The sequence below is a fragment of the Mixophyes fleayi genome, chromosome 10 (assembly GCF_038048845.1).
Source record: "Mixophyes fleayi isolate aMixFle1 chromosome 10, aMixFle1.hap1, whole genome shotgun sequence".
Taxonomy (NCBI): domain Eukaryota; kingdom Metazoa; phylum Chordata; class Amphibia; order Anura; family Limnodynastidae; genus Mixophyes; species Mixophyes fleayi.
The window spans coordinates 45386219-45407163 of NC_134411.1; the positions used below are offsets into that span (position 1 = coordinate 45386219).

The window sequence follows — 20945 nt, forward strand, 5'->3', positions numbered from 1 at the left end:
ACTCACATACATCTAATATACAGATGTCAGGAGACAGACTTCTCACCTCCTTATACACAGGCACATATCTGTCCCTTTAAGCTAAATAGCAGACACACACACTATGTGAAATTCCTTTAAGTATGCAGGGTGTATTTCAAAATATAATGGGTAGAGCTGTTATAATTATAGGGTGGTTTTAATTAATAGAATAACTGGTTTCATTTGACTGTTCCTGTATGAACATGAAACTGGGAACAGTTATTAGCTCCTGTTATTGTTTGCGGATGGATAATCAGTTACCTGCACTCCACCCTATGCGAGTACTAGTTACATTGAAACTGTTCTTGGCTACATACCGTAGCTTTACAGACATATTCTGAAATTCATTTCTGAGCAATTTAACTCTTCAGGCATTCTTCACACAATTATATTTCTTATTTTTACTGTACACAAAGTAACTCTTGACTATTTATGCCATGAAGGATATTCTTTGCCATTTTGCTTCTGCAGAACATGTACAAAATGTACATATGTCTGCTCACCTGTAAGCTGCTGCTATAGAATTGTACTGAGTGTTCTTTTTGCGTGTCGACAATAGACAGTGCGAAAATACAAAATACTCTGTTTGACTTAACACGTGTAAGTAAAGGTGGTCACATACTTTAAGATTTGTCCATTCAGTCTAATTACCAAATGACCTTCTATGTATCCAATTTGGCTACACATGAGTTGCGGTACTTCGGTATCTTGAAATCCCATGGTGATTGCATGATCCATATGTCAGAGTAAGCTATTTGGTCTAAGAACAACTAGATTAGTTCTCATACAAAAAAAAGTTAATTATTTCAGTTGGTAAAATAAATAGTTTCTATAAGATAAAATGTGTATAGCCCCCCAAGGTCTATTCTGATTTCTGACCTACCAGGAGATAGTCTTATAAAATATAATACAAGTAAAATAAATGTTTTCACCCAAAAAATATACATATATCTAATACCCTAAAAAATAAAAAAATGTATTATCATTTATCCAGCATATAGCTAAAATATGTCTGTTCACAAAGCTACAAAATACTATAGTCATTAGAGGGTTAAGCAAAGGGTGTGAACATGGTAGTAATATACCTGTATGGGGTGAGAACATAACAGAATGAGAAAGAAGGGGTGGCAACTGCTTTCTCCTTAGATTAAACATCTCACAGACATAGGAATGAAGATGGGATGAGTCAGTTACTTCTAAAACTATCCACACCTCATAAAGTTGGATTCACTGAGGCACAACTGACAGATAGTTCTAGAGCTATAACATTAAAATCTGAAAATAGAGAGATAATCTACACAACGGAGATAAAATGCATAGACGTTTCCAGTTATTTACCTTCAGCTATATTCTTGTAATGCCAACATGCTCAACTAACCTATCCCAATACTGCTTTTTTTCAGTTTAACATTTATTTCACAAAGTAAGTTGAGACTCTAGACCCTGAGACAGGGAAGTAATAATAATCAGGGCTGCCAAGAGGAATTCAGGACCCCAGTACAACAAGTTCATAGCCCCCCCCCTTATTTTTCATACCATTGGGGGCGTGGTTATGCATCAGTGGGGCGAGGCTAGCAGGTGAAAAGCGCTAGGCCCTGAATTCGCCGGAGCGTGACATTTGTCCAAGCATTCCTGACTTTCAAGACATCTAACACCACAGTGTAGTATATAAAGAATGCAGTGTGTACATAAAGAGTTTACAGTCTTGGCCTGCACCTTACATTAGGCAGAACAGTCACCAAAAATTGGGATTGTCCCACTAGAATCACACCATTTCACAGACTCTCCTGCTCTCTCCTACCTGTTCTTGTCACTTTCACCACCTGTGGCTGCTGGTTTCTTTAGTTTCGGCTTGTCTTGGTTCTGGAATGTTGGGGGCCCTATTTGGAAAAAAAAATGGGTACATTTAGAAAATTACAACCAGCCCCGATGTTAAATCAATAGCACCCACGATTAATAATTAGGCCTTCCTCCAGCCCCAACATTAAAATAATAGTATTTCCATTTAATAAATAAACTTATTTTCCTCCCTCCAAACAGCCCCAGCAATAAATTAATAGTATTTACATCTCATAAATATACCTATTTCCCGCAACCATCACTGCCATTGAATAATTCATAGTCACATTTAATAGAGACCTCATTCTCCCCAAACTCACCCCCACATTCAATAGCCCCCAAACCACCTCATCTTAAATTAATAGTCCCCACTATTAAATTGCCCCACCATCACCCCACAAACAAAATAGCACCCATTAATTAGCCACCACTTACCTTACATAAACTACATTGCCAAAAGCCCCATGTGCCATCACACACACATTACTGTGCCCTTTCATCACCACCACGCTGTGCTCCCTTATGATCACACTGCACCCTCCATGCTGCTTTTCCCCCCCTTCATCTGGCCCCCCTTTATCACACTGTGCCATGCTGCTTTTGCTTCCCCCTTCTCCTGGCACCCCTTCATCACCCTATGCCATGCTGCTTTTGCTCCTCTTCACACTGTGCAATGCTACTTTTGCCCCTCTTCACATTCTAAAATACTGCTCCCCCTTCATTGCTCTGCACCATGCTGCTTTTGCCCCTCTTCACACTCTGCCATGTTGCTCTTGCCCCCTTCACACTCTGCCGTGCTGCTTTTGACCCTCTTCACACTCTGCCATGCTGCCCCCCTTCATCACTCTGTGCCATGCTGCTCCCCCCCTTCATCACTCTGTGCCATGCTGCTCCCCCCTCTTCTTCATCACCCTGTACATTTCTCTCTCCCCCCTCTTCTTCATCACCCTGTGACTTTCTCCCCCCCTCTTCTTCATCACCATGTGCCTCTCTCCCCCCCTCTTCTTCATCACCCTGTGACTTTCTCCCCCCCTCTTCTTCATCACCATGTGCCTCTCTCCCCTCCCACTCTTCTTCATCACCCAGTGCCTCTCTCCCCTCCCACTCTTCTTCATCACCCTGTGCCTTTCTGCTTTTCTCGTTTCTTTTACTTACCTTTGTATTGGCTGCTTTCATCTCTTTTCTTTTTTTCTCTTCTGTCTTCTCTATTCTCTTGGTCCTCTCTGCACCGCTCCCCACAGAATGTCGGGCGGGATGTGATGACGTCACGCCCGACATTCAGTGCAAACGGAGGAATTAGGAGAGACGCCGACCCCGCAATCATTATGAGTATTTGTATACTCACATGATCGGGATGCTGGTGCCTCCCCTCTGTGCAAAAAAAGAAAAAGACAAACAGATAAAAACAAATAAAAGTTAAAAAAAACAACCCGTCGGCAGTGAGGGCCTGGCCGGGCCCCCTGGCATGCCCAGGCCCGGGTAATTAGTACACGCTCCTCCTTCCTCTTGGCTGCCCTGATAATAACATTCTGAGTATGAGTGCATATTATGAAAGTAGGCTTTTCTTTTCATTGTATTCTTCACCTGTGTGGCACCCAAGAGCAGCTTATTGTTCTCACAGGGTATGCTATGTTATCTTAAGCATTACATAACTGCACAAGGTATAAGAGCAACAAACATTTTATTTTTTTAATGTGCATAAGACCTCAGCCTACTTTGGTGGCTAGTCCAAAAACAATCACACCTTGTGTGCTCCTGGCAAATATTCTGTAGACTAGATAGTGCTAAGGAATAAAGCTGCAGTCACAATCATTATGTGTAATTGCAAATCACAGTCATACATAAAGAAGTACTGCTGATATTTACCATGCCAGGGTGGCTCTGGGAGCCCTGGCAAAGACAACCCTCCTCCACAAAGCATATTTACTCTGTTGCCGCATGGAGGAAGTGCAATGCAAAAGATCCGTGCAGTGATCTGACCCGGGGGGGGGAGATCAATCTAAGGTTTTTTGACTTTACTGGACCCCATAGACAAGGTAAGCTAACGCCATCCTGAGCAAAGCTTTTTATTGTTTGACGAATTAGCTAGTACACCAGCCCCATAGAGGTCTAAGGGGACTGGGTTAACCAATGAAAAGTAGGTTAATGTAGGAAAAATCTCCGATTTCATAAATTAAGAGAATGCCTGCGATGCACATTCTCTGGAGAAACCAGCCATTCTCTCCTGATTTTTGGGCTATCACAGTTTGATAAATAGACTCCAAAAATGTGATATCTAAACATCAGAAGTCTTATCTCTATGCTTATAAACTGGAAATAAAATATGCCAAGAATGACAACAAGGCCAGCAACTGCTTCATCTACATATTGCATAGAAACATGACAGAACTAAAAATGCACTTGGCACCCCTACAGGCTATTAGCTGCAGCAAAAATCCCAGTCTATCACTATTATCATTCAACGGTGAGATGTGGATTATACCTAACATCTATCTCTGAAAGAGAATGGGTGACATAAAGCATATTTCTAAGCCACTAACCAAAATAATAGATGGTGGGTGGATGAGAACAGTTTACTTCTATACATACACACCCCAAACTAGACACGAAGGATCACTGCTAGTTTCACCTTGACAGGTGGGAAACAAGGATGGGGCAGTGAGCCAGATACTTCCATATAATAATATACAATGGGAATGAGGGTGGAGGCAGTTACATGTAGTTCTAAAAAGCTGACAGATTTCAGGAAAACAAGAAGGCGAGGTTGGTAGGGGGGCGTGGTAGCCCAAGGAGTAAAAGGTGTGGTGATTTGCGGAGGATGAAGCCGGTAATACCAGGATATTGAAAGGGGGAGATAGACATGAGTTAAAGAGAGCAATGCAGAGCAATAGACAAGGAAGGAATAGGGAAAACCATGTGTCACACTGAATTGAAGAAAAAAAGACAGGGTCTGGGTAAAAGGTTTTTTACCTGAAGTGGGGAAAGTGTCAGTTTAATAAAGTGATATGTCATTTACTTAATGTACAGTTGATACATATTAGAAGAACAAACATGACCACTCTCTATGCTGTAAGAGTAATCTTCCCTTAAATTTTAAATAAAACTGGGACACTCTTGTAAACTTAAGGCATGTTGCATATGTGCAATATAAAGTCCCATCACAATGCACAGAAAAAAAATATTAAATACATTAACACCTGTTAATAACATAATCATTTTATAAGTAAAAATGCATTAAAAAAATGATGTTTTTTATATGAGATACATATATCAGGATTGTATTAATGCCTACTGTACAGTCATGGCCAAATGTTTTGATTTTCATTTTTTTTTTTCGGCGATCAAAAGCATTGGTGGTCAGTGGTTAGCAACACACAGCCAATCGCCAGGCTGCCTGTTGCTGTGCAGCAGACAGGAAGCAGGACGTCTTCACTTCCTATCTGCTGATGTGAGGAGAGGAGCGACGCTGGCACAACTACAGGTAAGTGAAGGGGGGAACTGCCCTGCATATCTATAGGGAGGGGGGGAACTGCCCTGCATATCTATAGGGAGGGGGGGAACTGCCCTGCATATCTATAGGGAGGGGGGGAACTGCCCTGCATATCTATAGGGAGGGGGGGAACTGCCCTGCATATCTATAGGGAGGGGGGGAACTGCCCTGCATATCTATAGGGAGGGGGGGGAACTGCCCTGCATATCTATAGGGAGGGGGGGGAACTGCCCTGCATATCTATAGGGAGGGGGGGGGGAACTGCCCTGCATATCTATAGGGAGGGGGGGGAACTGCCCTGCATATCTATAGGGAGGGGGGGGAACTGCCCTGCATATCTATAGGGAGGGGGGGGAACTGCCCTGCATATCTATAGGGAGGGGGGGAACTGCCCTGCATATCTATAGGGAGGGGGGGGAACTGCCCTGCATATCTATAGGGAGGGGGGGAACTGCCCTGCATATCTATAGGGAGGGGGGGGAAATGCCCTGCATATCTATAGGGAGGGGGGGGAACTGCCCTGCATATCTATAGGGAGGGGGGGAACTGCCCTGCATATTTATAGGGGGGGAACTACCCTGCATATCTATAGGGAGGGGGGGAACTACCCTGCATTTCGATAGGGAGGGGGGGAACTACACTGCATATCTATAGGGAGGGGGGGGAACTACCCTGCATATCTATAGGGAGGGGGGGGAACTACCCTGCATATCTATAGGGAGGGGGGAGACTACCCTGCATATCTATAGGGAGGGAGAGGGGGGACTGTCATGCATATGTATAGGGAGGGAGAGGGGGACTGTCATACAAATCTATAGGGTGGGAGGGGGGGGGCTGCCATGAAAATCTATAGGGAGGGAGAGAGGTTGATATGTATGAAGGAGGGCAGAGGAGGGGGCCTGATATATGTGACTGGGGGAGTTTTGATGTGACGGGGGGGGGATAGCTACAGAGTGGAGGTAAGGAAAATAGCTGCAAGGGGGATGGATGCAGGGTGAGAGGTAAAGAAAATGGCTGCAGCAGGGGTTAAGGAAAATGGCTGTGGGGGGGGGGGGTTGTGGTTAAGGAAAATGGCTGCAGAGGGTATTTAAAAAATAGAGCAGCTTTGGGGGGCAGAATCTCATGATTGTGTGGTGGTCACATGGGTGGTCTCAGCGATCACTAGAATACTAAATATTAGTGAGATGGGGCTGGTAGAGGTTTGTATTTGATTGACAACAAATATTCAGATATTGCTTATATATGCCTGTCTAATGGGGTACTTTTAGCTGGCCATAATGGAGTGTTTTGTTTTAACTAAAGGGCCTAATCATTCAGGGTTTGCATTATAATACATTTTTACATTTTCAAAACAGGACGCCAACTTTCCAGAAGCCAGCGAGAGGATAACAAAGTTGCAAGAGAGAAGAGCAAGAACAGGTAAGAGACAATGGCACAATCTGTCTAAATTTGAATGCTGGAGAATACACCTGAACATTCATATTCAGAAGTGTTCCTATACACCTAAATATATTCGGAGGAGGATGGGGGGGGGGGGGTGGGCGCTGCGGCCGTATTAGCCTAGGGTGGCCAGAACCCTTAATCAGGCCCTGGGGGGGGGAACTACCCTGCATATCTATAGGGAGGGGGGGGACTACCCTGCATATCTATAGGGAGGGAGAGGGGGGACTGTCATGCATATGTATAGGGAGGGAGAGGGGGACTGTCATACAAATCTATAGGGTGGGGGGGGGGCTGCCATGAAAATTTATAGGGAGGGAGAGAGGTTGATATGTATGAAGGAGGGCAGAGGAGGGGGGCTGATATATGTGACTGGGGGAGTTTTGATGTGACGGGGGGGGGGATAGCTACAGAGTGGAGGTAAGGAAAATAGCTGCAAGGGGGATGGATGCAGGGTGGGAGGTAAAGAAAATGGCTGCAGCAGGGGTTAAGGAAAATGGCTGTTGGGGGTTGTGGTTAAGAAAAGTTGGGTGTTGTGGTTAAGAAAATGGCTGCAGGGGGTATTTAAAAAATAGAGCAGCTTTGGGGGGCAGAATCTCATGATTGTGTGGTGGTCACATGGGTGGTCTCAGCAATCACTAGAATACTAAATATTAGTGAGATGGGGCTGGTAGAGGTTTGTATTTGATTGACAACAAATATTCAGATATTGCTTATATATGCCTGTCCAATGGGGTACTTTTAGCTGGCCATAATGGAGTGTTTTGTTTTAACTAAAGGGCCTAATCATTCAGGGTTTGCATTATAATACATTTTTGCATTTTCAAAACAGGACGCCAACTTTCCAGAAGCCAGCGAGAGGATAACAAAGTTGCAAGAGAGAAGAGCAAGAACAGGTAAGAGACAATGGCACAATCTGTCTAAATTTGAATGCTGGAGAATACACCTGAACATTCATATTCAGGAGTGTTCCTATACACCTAAATATATTTGGAGGAGGGGGAGGGGGGGCGCTGCGGCCGTATTAGCCTAGGGCGGCCAGAACCCTTAATCAGGCCCTGGCTGTCAATCAACTTCTGGGCCACAAACTGACTGATGGATACCCATTCTTGCCTAATTAATGCTTGGAGTTTGAATTTGTGGGTTTTTGTTTGTCCACCCGCTTCTTGACCACAAGTTCTCAATGGGATTAAGGTCTGAGGAGTTTCCTAGCCATGGAGCCAAAATTTCTATGTTTTGATCCCCGAGCCACTTAGTTATCACTTTTGCCTTATGGCAAGGTGCTTCATCATGCTGGAAAAGGCATTGTTTGTCACCAAACTGTTCTTGGATATTTGGGAGAAGTTGCTCTTGGAGGAGGTTTTGGTACCATTCTTTATTCATGGCTGTGTTCTTAGGCAGAATTGTGAGTGAGCCCACTCCCTTGGCTGAGAAGCAACACTACACATGAATGGTCTCAGGATGCTTTACTGTCATGACACAGGACTGATGGTAGCACTCACCTTTCCTTCTCTGGACAAGCGTTTTTCCAGATGCCCCAAACAATTTGAAAGGGGATTCATCAGAGAAAATGACTTTACCCCAGACCTCAGCAGTCTAATCCCTGTACCTTTTGCAGAATATCAGTCTGTACCTGATGTTTTTCCTGGAGAGAAGTGGCTTCTTTGCTGGCCTTCTTGACACCAGGCCATCCTCCAAAGGTCTTCGCCTCACTGTGCTCACAGATGCACTCACAACTGCCTGCTGCCATTCCTGAGCAAGCTCTGCACTGGTGGTGCCCCCATCCCGCAGCTGAATCAAGTTTAGGAGATTGTCCTGGCACTTGCTTGACGTTCTTGGGTGCCCTGAAGCCTTCTTCACAACTATTGAACTTCTTCCTTGAAGTTCTTGATTATCCGATAAATGGTTTATTTAGGTGCAATCTTACTAGCAGCAATATCCTTGCCTATGAAGCCAATTGTTGTGCAAAGCAATGATGACTGCACATGTTTCCTTGCAGATAACCATGTCCAACAGAGGAAGAAAAATGATTTCAAGCACCACCCTCCTTTTAAAGCTTCCAGTCTGTTATTCTAACTCAATCAGCATGACAGAGTGATCTCCAGCCTTGTCCTCATCAACACTCTCACCTGTGTTAACGAGAGAATCACTGACCTGATGTCAGCTGGTCCTTTTGTGGCAGAGCTGACATGCAGTGGAAATGTTGTTTTTGAGCTAAAGTTCATTGTCATGGCAAAGAGGGAAATTAATTGCAATTCATCTGATCACTCTTCATGAGATTCTTGAGTATATGCAAATTATGCAAATTGTCATCAGAAAAACTGGCAGCAGACTTTGTGAAAAATAATATTTGTGTCATTCTCAAAACTTTTGACCATTAGTGTACATAAAATGCATTTATACATTTGCAAACACAAGCTCTACATGCATACGCGTCCATCATCACTATCACTTGGCACTTAAACCTGCCCGGTAGCTGGTGCAAGTGAAATGGCTAAAAGTAACAAACCACACAGATGCCCAGAGCTTCAATCAGACAAAAGTGAGTGTACCCAACCTTGGCTCACCCTTACTGAACATTACCTACGTGCATACGCCCCCCCCCCCACCTTACAGCCCTAAAATGGAAGGATGTCGGAAGAGTCATTTGAACTCGAAGATGAATTGTATGCTCTTGCGTTCACTGGCGGATGGTCCGTTTCTGAGCATGCGCAGAGCAATTTTACGCACCTCCAACCAATTTCCCAATTGTTTATCTGTTAATTTAAAGCATGATTTACAGTTTGACGCATTTTGTGCTCCAAACGTACTCATAAACATTCTACCACAAAGGTGCAGTCTTACATGTGCATGACCCATGTATGTTCAGGTACATCCACCTCAAAATATGTTTGTACGTAAGGGCTTACAAATGTGTATGCTTACTTCTATTTATACACAATATAATTTTAAACTGTATAACCTGTATGTGTTTCACTCTCTTAACCATAATCTCATAAGGCATATACCACTTATTTAACTTATCTGAAGAATAACCACACTGAGACTTCTGAAAGTGGCTAAAGAAGGTCACAGTTCATTAATTAATTAAATGAATAAGTCGCTGTGAAAGTGAACTTTGAGGTAGCTAAATCAAACTGATATTTGGTACCAAGCGTGGATGGCTAACGGCCTACTGCACTTAACGGGACAAATCCTTTACTGCCTGGCCAGCGCTAAATCTGACGTCAGAGTGACTACACCCCCTCCTGACTGCACAATGGCCGCCCTTAGAAGCGGGCCAAGGGATCCTCACCAAAAAGGACCATGAGTCACTTTCCTCGAAGGGGGTAGCACCTGCGGTCAACCAGAGATAACACTGTAATGATCAGCCACTGCCTAAGGTGAATTCCTACCATGCTAGACGTCCTAAGAGGACTGACAGCCCACCACTGCCTAACCAACACAAAAAACCTGTAAGTGACTATAGATCTGCTGAATGAATATAACTAAACCCTCATCTGTGAAGTGAACTCCATCCCTGCTAAACAGTTGTGTTTGTCCTGTAGCTAACAAGAAGTGTTCGATTACGGAGCCACCCAATAGTTTAATGTGAACCCTTATGTCAGGATGCCTGCACCTTCTCGTCAGATGCGTCCCGTTGCCTAGCAGCGGGACGCTCTTTGTTCCTTGTACGCAATGTGTGCGCATGCTCTGTTCAGTCGCGTCCCATTGCTAGGCAGCGGGAAGCTATCTCCGCTCACCTATCAGCGGTCAGCGTGTCTGACCGCCAAATCTCCATCACCCAATCAGGATGCACCTTATGGTTTATAGAGCACCCTCTGACACATGTTTGGTGCCACAGTGTTAGTTCACTCCTGCTCCAGTGCTTCCTGAACTTCTGATCCAGTGTTCTTCGGTTCTGACTCGGCTTCCTATTACTATTCTCCTGTGTTTCGTTTTGGTACCTCGCTGCCCGGCTGATTTGACTATTTGGCTTGACCTGACTTCTCACTGGAACCTCCCTGTGTACTATACCGCTCGTTTGACTTTGACCTGGACTGCCAGACTATGCCTGTCGCTACAACGGTGACTGTCTTGGAGAACCGCGACCTGCGTACCCTGCAGCTAAGCCCAAACTCCCTGGCGGGGGTCCGTGCCTCCCTGTTCAGTTGCGTTATACCGGTTAGCAGCCATCTCTGAAATTCCATGACAGTATACTCTGGCCATATGAGTGGACAGGACGAACCCTCAGCTCGAAACCTTCTGCTCCACTTAGCCCAGAGGGTGGTTCAGCAAGACTCCAATCAGGGACAACTCTTGCAATGTCTACAATGGCTTGTTTCTCGTTTAGACTCCCTTCAGGTATCTCTTCCAGCAAGTCAAGTGGCCTTAGCAGTAACAGTTTCCTCCGCAGGAACAACATCTACTGCTAGCACCTCTAGTTCCAGAGGCCTACGTATTCCACTGTCGGAGAAATATGATGGTGATCCTAAGAAATGCTGTGGGTTCCTTAACCAGTGCACTATTCAGTTTGAGCTTGCCTCGGAAATTTCTCCTCCAAGAGGACCAAAGTGGCTTATATAATTTCCCTCCTCTCTGGTCAAGCCTTGGCCTGTGCTTTTCCTTGCTTCTCCAGTCTGGGAACAGGATGATCCTACGCTCCGAGATTCTTCTACATTCATTAAGAATTTTCGTAGGGTCTTTGATGAGCCTAGTCGTGTTTCCTCTGCCGCTTCTGGCCTATTAGCTCTCCGTCAAGGTTGACTCACTGCTGCGGAGCATGCCATGCAGTTTCGCACTTTGGCTTCAGAACTCCGTTGGAACAACGAGGCCATGGTAGCCACCTTTTGGCAAGGGTTAAACGACCGCATTGAGGACAATCTGGCCTCCCGTGACCTCCCGTTTAATTTTGATGACTTGGTCTCTCTGTGAGTTAAGGTGGACATCCGCCACAGGGAACGTACTCAAGAACGAGAAAAGACCCAGTGCTCCTTCCCTTGCCTGGCGCCTCAGTTCCAAGCTCCAGCAATTCTTCCGGAAGAACCTATGCAAATTGGCAGCTCTCGCCTTTCCCAGGAGGAGCGTGACAGATGCATCATGAATCGTCTTTGCCTTTATTGTGGGGACTCGGGTCACTTTCTCTCCTCATGCTCCAAGAGGCCGGGAAACGCCCCATCCAAGGAAATGACAGGGGGGTCGTCCTAGGATCCAAGTCCCTCACTTCCTACTCCTTGAGAGATTCTGAATTTCTGATGCCTATTACGCTATTTTCTCCGGATGGCCCCAGCAATTGACAGTTTTTGTGAACTCTGGATCTGTTGGGAACTTCATTTCCGCTGAGTTGGCTTCCAAGCTTCATCTCTCCATCCTTCCATTGCCACAGCCTCTGGTACTGACCGCGATTGATGGTAATCGTATCAGCAACGGTTCCATCGACAGCAATACCAGTCCCTTACGGCTGGCAATAGGAGCGCTTCACTCTGAGTGGATAAGTTTCCTGATTCTTCCCGATTCCGTCAATCCTGTTATTCTGGGCCTTCCCTACACTCACAATCCGCTGTTCGATTGGTCTCCGGCCCAAGTCATTTGTTGGGGGTCCACCTGCAAACAAGACTGTTTGACTGCTGTACAGGCTTCGATCTCCTGTCTAGCCTCTACTCGGTAGCCTCCTCTACCTGAGGCCAATGCTTAGTTTGTAGATATATTCAGAAAGTTGCAGCCGAGTCCCTGCCTTATTGATCCTGGGGTTGCCCCATTGACCTCGTACCCAACAATTGTATCCCCAGGGGCAGAGTTTTTCCCCTATCTCTCCCTGAGACACAAGCCATGTCTGTATACGTCTCTGAGAATCTTGAACGTGGTTTTATCCGCAAGTCTTCTTCACCGGCATGTGCAGGGTTCTTTTGTGTCCAAAAAAAAGACGGTACCCTTAGACCCTGTATTGACTACCAGAAGCTGAATGCTATTATGGTGAGAGACCGTTACCCGTTACAATTCTTATCAGAACTCTTTGATCAGATCCGTGGAGCACAGATTTTCACCAAACTGGATCTAAGAGGAGCCTATTATCTTATCTGCATTCGCCAAGGTGACGAGTGAAAAACCGCCTTTAACACGAGAGACGGGCATTATGAGTACCTAGTGATGCCCTTTGGGCTTTTTAATGCCCCTGCGGTTTTACAAGAATTCATCAACAAAATCTTCAGAGATCTTTGTATGAATCTGTAGTCGTCTACCTTGACCATATCTTGGTCTTCTTCCTGGAACATCACCTCTTATCGTGATCATGTCAAAGAAGTTATGAATCGCCTCTGTACCAATCACCTATATTGCAAATTGGAGAAGTGAATTTTTGATCAACGTCAGGTCCCTTTCATCGGGTATATAATCTCCAGCATGGGTCTTCAAATGGATCTTAAAAAGGTAGAATCTATCCTCTGTCGGAGTCAGCAAATTGGATAAAGTAATTTCAATTTATATCTAGCAAACTTGGTTGCCTTTGTCTGAAAAAATGCGTAGAGCACGCTACGGCGTGGAAGGGCGTATCCAGTCACAACACGTGGCAATAACAGTTTTTACACTTTTTATATACATTCGCACAAACACACACATTTGTAATTAGTACACATTATTTGTAGTTACAACACATAGTTATTTATGTTGAAATATAGTAGTATTTATGTGTAATATTATAAATTATATGCATGTTAGTAAAACATATGGTTCATGTCTGGTATCATTTTAATCCCCTATTCATCAGCAGCGGCGAAGAGATCGCACATTGCATACTCTAGTTATTGATGCATGGGAATAAACCTTTAAAGTGATGCTGACTAAAAAATGCTAATAGACTAGTTGAGACTGGATTCTCGGCAGGAAAGTCGGAACACATCCCCTGGAGAGATGACCCCCACCTTTGGATATTTTGGTTTAAACTAGCCTATGATCTGCAACACCCTGGACCCTCCTGAAGCCTGGACCAATAGAGGCAAGCCACGTCATCTGCATTGTTTCACTGTATTTCTATCTGCATATAAGCAGGAGCTTTTCATCTAGTGGACAGTCATCTTTGACGACAAACTTCAGACCTGAATGACTGTTTACTGGATCCAGAGCACCTGCGATAAGTAACAGCTGTACTTATTATTATTTTGCTTGAATTATTCTGTTACTTTTTGAGAACAAATATTTGTGCGTTGGAAACACAAATCGAGATTCGACAATTGTTATTGGATAGCGACAAAACGTGCATAACACCTCAGTTGGCCTCAACCCTCTGGCCTAAAGGAAACTCAGCGTTTTATTGGATTCTGCAACTATTACCAGCAATTCATTAAAAACTTCTCTTCGGTGATCTCGCCCATTACGTCACTTACCCATAAAGGTGGATTAGTCAAAAACTGGCCTCAGGAGGCAGTTTTGGCTTTCAAAAGTTCTTAAGGAAGCTTTCGCCACCACTCTTGTCTTGAGACAGCCTGACCAACTACAACCGTTCTTTCTAGATGTTGATGCTTCCTCGGTGGGTGTGGGAGCAGTTCTCTCTCAGAAGAATTCTGTTTGAACCTTCTCTCCATGTGGCTTTCCCTCCAGGAAATTTTTACCTGGTGAGGCCAACTATAGCATCGGGGACAAGGAGCTCCTGGCCATCAAGATAGCCTTAGAAGAATGGTGGTACCTGCTGAAAGGCGCTCTCCGTCCTATCACGGCATTCACAGATCATAAGAACCTCACCTAACTGAAATCTGCTCAGTGCCTTAACCCTCAACTGAGCCACTGGTCACTTTTTTTTTTATTCCAGTTGATCCTGACTTATCATGCTGGGTCAAAAAATTCCAGGGCTGATGCACTTTTCAGGTCTTATGATCCTTTGGATTCTTTCCAGCCAGACGTTAGACCTATCATCAGTCATCTGAAGATTTTGGCCTTGATTAAATCCTCAGTTGGACACCACCTGTTGGACACTCTTTTGTGGAGACCCATTTCCGTCCCAGACTGTTGGCTTGGGCTCACAATTCCAGATTTGCTGGTCACACTGGGTTTAAGAAGACCATTGCTTTTTTGTTCCGCAGCTATTGGTGGCCGTCCTTGAGTGCTGACGTTCAAGAGTATGTTGCAGCTTGCGGAGTATGTGCTCATCACAAGAACACCCAGGCATCCGCCAGCAGGGCTTCTTCTTCCGTTCCCGGTTCCAGACTCACCTTGGGCAAGCATCAGCATGGATTTTATTACTGACCTCCCCAATAGTCATGGCTTCAATACTATTTGGGTGGTGGTCAATCGTTTCTCCAAATGGGCATATTTTGTCCCTCTCAAGAAATTACCATTTGCTGCTGATTTAGCCACTCTTGTCATTAAGAATATTTTTTAGATCCACGGTTGCCCCATTGAGATCATCTCCGACAGAGGTGTACAATTAATTTCAAGATTCTGGAAATCCTTTTGCAACAATCTAGGAATTAAGCTAAAATTCTCCTCGGGATACCATCCCCAGACCAATGGTCAGACTGAGCGGGTCAACCAGGATTTGGAGACGTTCCTCTGTTGTTATTGCTCTGATCACCTATCCTCCTGGAGTGATTATCTACCTTGGGTAGAGTTTTCACATAATATCCATCAACATGAATCATCTGGAACATCTCCCTTCTTTACCATATTTGGCAGACATCCCATACTTCCCACCTTTTCAGAAGTTCCCAGTGCATCAGTACCTGCAGCTCAAGAGATGGTCAGTGACTTTTCGAAGATTTGAACTCAGGTACGATATAAACTCTTACAGTCCTCGGAACAGCATAAACACTTTGCTGATCGTCACCGTAGGAGGATTCCAGTTCTTCACGTTGAGGACAAGGTGTGGGTGTCCACGCGTAATTTGAGACTCAAGAAACCTTCAATTAAATTCGCCCCCCCTCCCCCAATACATTGGGCCCTTCTGCATTTCTTATATTTTTAATGCGGTTACCTATAAGCTCCATCTACCTCCTTCACTCCGTCAGTATAATTCATTTTATATTTCTTTATTAAAACCATTGGTGCTTAATAAATTCTCCAACCGTCAGCCTCCGCCTCCTGCCATCAAGACAGCCTTGAGCGACGAATATGAGATTGAACACATCTTGAAATCCCGATCCATTCATGGTAAGATCCTCATCCACTGGAAGGGTTATGGCCCTGAAGAAAGATCCTGGATGAATAAGAAAGACCTACATGACCCCCCCCCATCTGCTGTCAAAGTTTTTGAAGAATCAGATTTACAATGCTTCTTCTTCAGGGGAGGGGGTTACTGTCAGGCGCCGTCTCCGCACTGACACTTGGTGCAGGAGACAGACGGCTGCACCTTCTCGTCAGCCGTGTCCCGTTGCGGGACGCTCCTTGTTCCTTACAAGCAATGCGTGCACATGCCTTGTTCAGTCACGTCCCGTTGCTAGGCAGCTCACCTGTCAGCGTGTCTGACCGCCAAATCTCCATTACCCAATCAGGATGCACCTTATGATTTATAAAGCACCATCTGACACATGTTTGGTGCCACAGTATTGGTTCACTCCTGCTCCAGCGCTTCCTGAACTTCTGATCCAGTGTTCTTCGGTTCTGACTCGGCTTCCTGTTACTATTCTCCTGTGTTTCATTTTGGTACCTTGCTGCCCGGCTGGTCTATTTGGCTTGACCTGATTTCTCTTTGGAACCTCCCTGTGTACCGCACCACTCGTTTGGCTTTGACCTGGACTGCCTGACTACGCCTGTCTACTACTGTCACTACACCGGTGACTGTCTTGGAAAACCGCGACCTGCGTACCCTCTGCAGCTAAGCCCAAACTTCCCTGCGGGGGTCTCTGGTGAATACCGGGGGTACCTTAGACTCTGCGCCTCCCTGTTCAGTTGCGCTAATACCGGTTAGCGGCCATCTCTGAAATTCTGTGACACCTTACTCTTACTCCTCGGTTAAATCTTTTGACTACCTTTTCCATTACCTTCAAGGGGATATCGGACCTCCACTAGAGACAGGGCACTACTGCAGATCATATCAAACTGATGGTCGTCCAATTGGTTTTGATGTATGTCAGGTGCTGGCGTAATCTGTGAATCAGGTCTATTCACTTCCCTTTACTGAGGTCATTGCCTCCTAAATTAAGTACTTGGATATCAGGTGGGCCACGTTGTTATGTCAATGCTAATGTCAATCGGGATTATAAATTGTATGAATCTGCCAGCTTCTTTGTGCCTGGACTCCCAGAACACGTATGAGTGGCCAACAATCCAGATACGTTTAGTCTGAGTCGGGAAACCTGTAAATATAAAAATGCTATGGTCACTTTAACCTTCAACATAAGCAATTGTAGCGTAATGGAGGGATCCGTTCCCGATTAAAAATCTCCTGTGCATCTTGTGCCCCGATCAGCGGAAAATTGGAAAAAGCTAGTTGGAAAGAAAGAAAGAAAGAAGAAAGGTGGGAGAGGGAAGAGGGTGGGTTGAGCTAAGAGAAGGCAGGGTAGAGAGGGGGGTTGAGAGCAGTTGGCAGCCCCTGTGAAGGTAAAAACCCGGAAAAAACCTCAGAGGCACACCACTAATCAGGCCTCGGCCCAGGGAAAAAAATGGGAAAAATCCCTACACGCACTCACATAAAAGCAACAAGCAGCAGAACCAAGGGCTACCGGAATTGAGGAGAGGTGAGCAAGCTAAGTAATCAGGAAAAAACAAAGCACACATGGTTAGACATTTTGCCTAATGTATTTCTTATAGGCCATCAATTTGCATCTCCCCAATGTTTTAATGGCTGCTACCGATGCACCACTTAAGGCTGCTGTGGCAGCCCCAATCCGGAAGGAATGGGTGCTATACTGTGCTGGGTCCAAACCCCTAAAACTTAGGGCTCTTTTAAAGACTGACTGAAATTGAATACTCGTAGGAGGGGTGTTATCTAAACGCACTAGCAAAACGGGGGAGTGGGCAGGCCTATTATTAGAAAATTTGTGTAGTCAACTTCACTGGACAAATCTCAGTGTAAGCGTGTGGCATGTGTAAGCATGTGTGTCCATGAATCTTTACCAGCCTGGTCTGTTTTGGACCTTATGATCTTACATAATACTTAAGAGTCTTGAATAACTACGCGTTGGTTCAATAGGTCTGAGAGGGGGTGAAGCTTCGACTGGGCTACTAGATCGGAAATTCTAAATGCGCCAAAAAATGCTAGTGCAAAGGCTGTCTGGAATAACAAGCATTCATAAGTGTTCTCGGTTACCGATTGAAGGGACAGCATTAGTTGTCATAATAGCTGAATATCAACTGGTCGCCTCAGGTCTTCCGGGACTGGTCTCTCTCGCGCCCAACCTTTTAGGTTTTTTACCACTATAAAACTTTTTGTTACGTCCGGGACATTATGAAGGAGAGACATGAATGATATACCCGATAAAGTAGCCTCCATGGCTTCCTTGGACGTGCCTGTACTATATCGTTCCCACATAAATGCCATAATGGAATCCGTCTGACCTGACTCTTGGGTCTCCTTTGAGTTCAGGAAAGTGGACCACTGACTCCACACCGCCTGGTATGCACGTCTTGTGGAAGGGGCCAGGGCTCGCTCCGCTAGTCCTGTCATGCGGGCCTGATAATCTGACAAACATAAGGGGGACACGTTCCCGTAAGATTAGCGTATGTCGCTAATGCCCTAAAACGATACCACTGGAAACGTGATAGGGAGTCGGCAATACTGTTCTTCACCCCTGGAACATGTTGTGATTTAAACAAGATGTCATATTCCAAACAACAGAGAATGAGATGGTGGAGGAGACTAATGGCATGTGGGGATGAAGCGCTCTGCTTGTTTGTCGCCTGTACAACTCTCAGATTATCACACCAAAAGATTATGTGTTTATCACGCAGGATAGAGGCCCAGAGTTCTACTGTTACAATAATCAGGAAAAGTTCCAAAACTAAATTGTTGGAGATGATGCCAAGCTTCCGGCCAGCAGGCTGCACACCAATCTCCATTCAGGTAAATGCCAAAACCCAGGGAACCCGATGCATCTGTATACAGTTCAAGATGCAAGTTGGAAACGGGGGAGTAGGGGTGGTAGGCCAGATACAGTTGCCAATAAAATTCTGCAGAAATCTAGCCCACACTTTCAGATCTTCTCTAATCTCTGCTGACAAACAGATCAGGGAATGCGGTCTGGTCTTCCCCGCTGACCCTGCATGCAAAATTAAAAAGGCCTAAAAAGGATTGTACTTTTTTTAGCTGGCTGGATTGTGAACTTTAAATGTCTCCAATGGCTTGGATCATTCTCTGAATTTTGTCCTGTGGGAGATGACAGCAACCTGCTGCTGTATCAATTTCTATTCCTAAGAAGGACAGGCGAGAGACGAGGCCCTCTCATGAGCTATGGGTACTCCCAGCACAGTGAACAAGGTTTTGGCTGCATGCAATATGTTACCACACTGAGGGAAACTCGAGGGACCGATTATGAGGAAATGGAATCGTCCAGATAATGCGCTATTCCATGGTGACCTGTTCCTGCTTGCAAGCCCCAGTGCAGAAAAGAGCTTAAGCTCTCGAAGTAAGTGCCTTAAATGGAGCACTGCATGGGTGGGCAGCGATCAATATAAAATCCATCTATGTGTCTAAAACCCATGAATCTAAATGATTCAGGATGCAGGGATAATAATCTAAATGCTGATTCCATATCTAGTTTGGCTACTAATGAACCATGGCTAAATTCCTGCACTAATGTTAAAGCCGATTCAAATTATTGATAATTAACTGTACTGTGGGCAGGGTCTATGGCATCGTTTACTGAGTTGCCAAAAAAGTAATACAGGTGTTGGATGAGCCTAAATTTTACAGGGGTTTTCTTTGGAACTACTCCGACCGGAGACACTATCACATGAGGTATGGTGGGGGGTTTAGAAATGGGCCCAGCATATGGCCCAAGCTAACTTCTTTTGCTATTTTTCCAGATAGTACTACGGGAAAACTTCATGCAGATTTTAAATTGTGGGGAATGGGTGGACATAGGGTACCTTGGATTGGGAGTCTAAAACGGGGAGGCGGGGAGGCTTTAATGCATACCTTGCCTGTGGTGGATATGGGCCTAGTACATTCCGTGGCAGGATGTGATCCTCAGAAATTTGAGCACACGTGGCGATATTTGCATGCAGTGACACAGGAATAGGATCCCGCGTTGAATGAAAAGCATTTATTTTTGGGAGGGAGGGTTGCTATCCCCCTTCTCGCTGAATGAAATGGCTTATGACTCGAAATGTTTAAAGCCTGTTTGCTAAGACGCATCAGGTCCAACCAGATGTCAATGTCCTTGCTACCTAAAGGAATGCTAGCCCTTTCACTCATTTTCCTTCTAAAGATGTCATCATACAAGTGCCAAACTAAGGGGTCATCCATCTGATACATATCCATAATCATGTGCAAATACCGCCAGACGTCCATTTTTTAATTAGGTCTATATTCAATGTATATGGGGCAAAAATGCAGTAACAACTTAGCCAGTTTGCGAAGGACTTGTACGCGTCTTCTCCTATACCATTCTTATCCTTAGCTTCGGCCAAACCCTTTTTGCTCATGATCTGTGATCGTAAACATATTGGCGAATATCCTTTTTTTAATCCTGTCCCTGACACTAGCTCTGACTCCAAACATAAAGGACCTATGATCACACTGCCCAGAGTCGTTTGCGTACCTGTCTACTTGGGGACCTAAGACCGTCCCTGATTTTAAATGTTGTTTGCCAAATGAAGACTGGAATAGCTTCAAAAATTTGGGCGGGCCCTGGTCAGTGTCAGAGAAGTCATCACTAGTGCTAGTCAAGGGGGGGCTACTGTTACCAGTATTATGTATAGTAGCCAAAAGATTCTCACCAGAGGTAGAGGCGACTTCTGCCTCATTTGTAGCCCGTCGGCGGAAGTACTGGTGCCGGAATGATTGTGTTGCCGGATGCCTGGTTTCTTCTGTTGATCTGGAGGCGTTCCTGTCTGCCATTATGGTATTCTGGCTCTGGGAATCTGCAACCAAAAGAATGTTAGTGTCTACCACACTAAATTCATATACCCAATGGGGGGGTGGCTGAAGGTTGAGTAGGTAGGGTGGTGGCTGGGATCACTGGGTCAGACATTCTGTACTCATTTCACTTGGGAGTATGATGTTTGAAATTTCGTGGCCTATGTGGCT

The 20945-nt window shown here is 45.0% G+C and overlaps 1 protein-coding gene across 1 annotated transcript in view; it reads right to left on the reverse strand.

Moving 5' to 3' along the window:
* The window catches only part of LOC142104145 (uncharacterized), a 32568-nt gene extending 11842 nt beyond the window's left edge, over positions 1-20726 (reverse strand). Inside the window, exon 1 of the mRNA XM_075188651.1 lies at positions 20636-20726. The gene's annotated coding sequence lies outside the window, so the exon portion shown is untranslated. The remainder of the gene's footprint in view (positions 1-20635) is intronic.
* Between the last annotated feature and the right edge of the window lie 219 nt (positions 20727-20945).